The sequence below is a fragment of the Panulirus ornatus genome, chromosome 51 (genome assembly GCF_036320965.1).
Source record: "Panulirus ornatus isolate Po-2019 chromosome 51, ASM3632096v1, whole genome shotgun sequence".
In the NCBI taxonomy this organism is placed as follows: Eukaryota; Metazoa; Arthropoda; class Malacostraca; order Decapoda; family Palinuridae; genus Panulirus; species Panulirus ornatus.
Genome location: NC_092274.1, coordinates 7,031,276 through 7,036,275, shown reverse-complemented (window position 1 = coordinate 7,036,275; position 5,000 = coordinate 7,031,276). Strand labels below are relative to the sequence as shown.

General features: G+C 48.8%; 1 long non-coding RNA gene across 1 annotated transcript in view; it reads right to left on the bottom strand.

Annotated features, from left to right (window-relative positions):
• The window catches only part of LOC139764757 (uncharacterized), a 360,623-nt gene that overhangs the window by 70,483 nt on the left and 285,140 nt on the right, over positions 1–5,000 (bottom strand). Inside the window, exon 3 of the long non-coding RNA XR_011716451.1 lies at positions 4,091–4,163. This is a non-coding gene — a long non-coding RNA (uncharacterized lncRNA). The remainder of the gene's footprint in view (positions 1–4,090; positions 4,164–5,000) is intronic.

Genomic DNA, 5,000 nt, shown 5'->3' with positions numbered 1-5,000 from the left:
CCGGTTCTCCAGCACTAGGATTACCCAGTAACCCGGTTCTCCAACACTGGGATTACCCAGTAACCTGGTTCTCCAACACTGGGATTACCCAGTAACCCGGTTCTCCAGCACTAGGATTACCCAGTAACCCGGTTCTCCAACACTGGGATTACCCAGCAACCCGGTTCTCCAGCACTGGGATTACCCAGTAACCCGGTTCTCCAACACTTGGATTACCCAGTAACCTGGTTCTCCAACACTGGGATTACCCAGTAACCCGGTTCTCCAACACTGGGATTACCCAGCAACCCGGTTCTCCAGCACTAGGATTACCCAGTAACCCGGTTCTCCAACACTGGGATTACCCAGTAACCCGGTTCTCCAACACTGGGATTACCCAGCAACCCGGTTCTCCAGCACTGGGATTACCCAGTAACCCGGTTCGCCAGCACTGGGATTACCCAGTAACCCGGTTCTCCAACACTGGGATTACCCAGTAACCCGGTTCGCCAGCACTGGGATTACCCAGTAACCCGGTTCGCCAGCACTGGGATTACCCAGTAACCCGGTTCTCCAACACTGGGATTACCCAGTAACCTGGTTCTCCAGCACTGGGATTACCCAGTAACCCGGTTCTCCAGCACTGGGATTACCCAGTAACCCGGTTCTCCAGCACTGGGATTACCCAGTAACCCGGTTCTCCAGCACTAGGATTACCCAGTAACCCGGTTCTCCAACACTGGGATTACCCAGTAACCTGGTTCTCCAGCACTAGGATTACCCAGTAACCTGGTTCTCCAGCACTGGGATTACCCAGTAACCCGGTTCTCCAGCACTGGGATTACCCAGTAACCTGGTTCTCCAGCACTGGGATTACCCAGTAACCCGGTTCGCCAGCACTGGGATTACCCAGTAACCCGGTTCGCCAGCACTGGGATTACCCAGTAACCCGGTTCTCCAACACTGGGATTACCCAGTAACCTGGTTCTCCAGCACTGGGATTACCCAGTAACCCGGTTCTCCAACACTGGGATTACCCAGCAACCCGGTTCTCCAGCACTGGGATTACCCAGTAACCCGGTTCACCAGCACTGGGATTACCCTGTAACCCGGTTCTCCAGCACTGGGATTACCCAGTAACCCGGTTCGCCAGCACTGGGATTACCCAGTAACCCGGTTCTCCAGCACTGGGATTACCCAGTAACCCGGTTCTCCAGCACTGGGATTACCAAGCAACCCGGTTCTCCAGCACTGGGATTACCCAGCAACCCGGTTCTCCAGCACTGGGATTACCCAGTAACCCGGTTCGCCAGCACTGGGATTACCCAGTAACCCGGTTTTCCAGCACTGGGATTACCCAGCAACCCGGTTCTCCAGCACTGGGATTACCCAGCAACCCGGTTCTCCAGCACTGGGATTACCCAGTAACCCGGTTCTCCAGCACTGGGATTACCCAGTAACCCGGTTCTCCAGCACTAGGATTACTCGTAGCCTGGTTCACCAGCGATAGGATTACCAAACCAATCCGGTTCTCTAGCACTGAAATTACTGGAGCATCTCGGTTCTCCAGCATGGAGATTATGAAAAAAATCCGGTTCTCCAACAAGGATCACCCAAAACCATCCGGTTCTCCAACAAGAATCACCCAAAACCACCCGGTTCTCCAACAAGGATCACCCAAAACCATCCGGTTCTCCAACAAGGATCACCCAAAACCATCCGGTTCTCCAACAAGAATCACCCAAAACCACCCGGTTCTCCAACAAGGATCACACAAAACCATCCGGTTCTCCTACAAGGATCACCCAAAACCACCCGGTTCTCCAACAAGGATCACACAAAACCACCCGGTTCTCCAACAAGGATCATCCAAAACCACCCGGTTCTCCAACAAAAATCACCCAAAACCACCCGGTTCTCCAACAAGAATCACCCAAAACCACCCGGTTCTCCAACAAGAATCACACAAAACCACCCGGTTCTCCAACAAGAATCACCCAAAACCACCCGGTTCTCCAACAAGGATCATCCAAAACCACCCGGTTCTCCAACAAGGATCACCCAAAACCATCCGGTTCTCCAACAAGAATCACCCAAAACCATCCGGTTCTCCAACAAGGATCATCCAAAACCACCCGGTTCTCCAACAAGGATCACCCAAAACCACCCGGTTCTCCAACAAGAATCACCCAAAACCATCCGGTTCTCCAACAAGGATCACCCAAAACCACCCGGTTCTCCAACAAGAATCACCCAAAACCATCCGGTTCTCCAACAAGGATCGTCCAAAACCACCCGGTTCTCCAACAAGGATCACCCAAAACCACCCGGTTCTCCAACAAGAATCACCCAAAACCACCCGGTTCTCCAACAAGGATCATCCAAAACCACCCGGTTCTCCAACAAGGATCACCCAAAACCACCCGGTTCTCCAACAAGAATCACCCAAAACCATCCGGTTCTCCAACAAGGATCACCCAAAACCACCCGGTTCTCCAACAAGAATCACACAAAACCATCCGGTTCTCCAACAAGGATCATCCAAAACCACCCGGTTCTCCAACAAGGATCACCCAAAACCACCCGGTTCTCCAACAAGAATCACCCAAAACCACCCGGTTCTCCAACAAGAATCATCCAAAACCACCCGGTTCTCCAACAAGGATCACCCAAAACCACCCGGTTCTCCAACAAGAATCACCCAAAACCACCGGGTTCTTCAACAAGGATCACCCAAAACCACCCGGTTCTCCAACAAGGATCACACAAAACCACCCGGTTCTCCAACAAGGATCACCCAAAACCACCCGGTTCTCCAACAAGGATCACCCAAAACCACCCGGTTCTTGAAGAATCACCCAAAACCATCCGGTTCTCCAACAAGGATCACCCAAGACATCCGGTTCTCCATTCCCGGGATGACATAGCGAACCGTTCTCCCCCACGGAAAACATCCCACTCACTTTGAATCGTGCAACTGGTCTCCAAAAACCGAGAGGAAGAGTGGAAAATTAACCGACCCTTCAACATTCTTGCAAGGTATATGTGGAAACAGGGCGTACCACCTCCCATTTTCTATGACAGAAGCAACAGCAATAAACATATCATCCGGATTCCAAGTCGAAATATCACCTAAGCAAGATATATCACCAATTTCATGAAATGAATTGATGGTGTTTACATGGGCACAAGGGTATATGTGGAAACAGGGCGTACCACCTCCCATTTTCTATGACAGGAGCAACAACAATAAACATACCATCCGGATTCCAAGTCGAAATGTCACTTAAACAAGATATATCACCAATTTCATGATATGAATTGATGGTGTTTACATGGGCACAAGGGTATATGTGGAAACAGGGCGTACCACCTCCCATTTTCTATGACAGAAGCAACAGCAATAAACATACCATCCGGATTCGAAGTCGAAATATTACTTAAACAAGATATATCACCAATTTCATGAGATGAATTGATGGTGTTTACATGCGCATTTATGGTTGTAAACATATGTAAACATAGCCAAGAATATTTCTATTGTTGTGTGGCGGGAATTAACTGGTACATAACCATCTAATTACGGTCGTTAAATTGATACTTACGTGTGAAAACGGCTTGAAAACAATAATAATGATGAGTGCGAAGTGCCTATGAAACAATGTGCCATCGTTTCGTAGTAGGATCATATTACCACCACTGAAAGTGGATACAACCTTCTCCCGTTTTCTGAATTCCATTCAGACGTACACCCGACCAAAAAAGTATCTTCACACTTCAGCCTCGCATTGGCAACCTGTTTCCTATAACTCTATATATATATATATATATATATATATATATATATATATATATATATATATATATATATATATATATATATATATATATACCAATGTACGTAAAGCAAAGTATATCATATACACTATTAGTAAACAATCATAATATAAATTATTCAGTTACATACAAATTTATTTACACTAGAGAGAGACATCAGGTTCCGGTGTGTTTTGTCTGAGACATGAAATCGGACCTGGTCTGTGAAGATAATTTTTTTGCCGTGTGTACGTACTCAGTGTATACACAATTACACATACACAGTTACACATACCTGCTTCAAAGACTTTCATGTAAGTCTTCCAGTGGCGCCGTCCACCACCGCTACCAGACGTACGATCCTCACACTGGGGGGGGGGAGAGAAAAAAGAATTGAAGTAGTTTGAAAGTGAATCTACTGGCTTCTTTAACCCTATATATAGTTTGGTCCATATTCTAAAATCACACTTTTATGTTTCCGCGTTCCACTAATTACACACACCACATGAATAGGATGACTTACTGAGTGTAACAAGGTCATTCCATGGTTAATGATGGTTAGTGGTCCATATGGTGCCGTATTGCGTAACAGAAGAAAAAAAAATATGGGTCAGATAATTATTTTGCCTCGTGTACATTACACTAACAAAAGTAAATAAACATATATTTTCCCACCATGGATCGGGCAATTCCATACTTCATTGAGCAGTTAAGAAATTACATAACAGCTCGTTCAAGTCCGAAACAACTGTACAGCTTCCGTCGTAACCTCAGGGGATTACGCAGCCACAAACACCACTTTGGAATCTCCACCACAACCCCGTCGACCCTCCACCACAGCCCCGTCGCCCCTCCACCACAACCCCGTCGCCCCTCCACCACCAGCCCCGTCGACCCTCCACCACAGCCCCGTCGCCCCTCCACCACAACCCCGTCGACCCTCCACCACAGCCCCGTCGCCCCTCCACCACAACCCCGTCGCCCCTCCACCACAGCCCCGTCGCCCCTCCACCACAGCCCCGTCGACCCTCCACCACAGCCCCGTCGCCCCTCCACCACCAGCCCCGTCGCCCCTCCACCACCAGCCCCGTCGCCCCTCCACCACCAGCCCCGTCGCCATAGCCACGACCGGTTAGCCAATCACAGCCCGGGACCTGAGTGACGTAAGTCATGTAAACATTACCAGGTACATACTGGAAACCTTC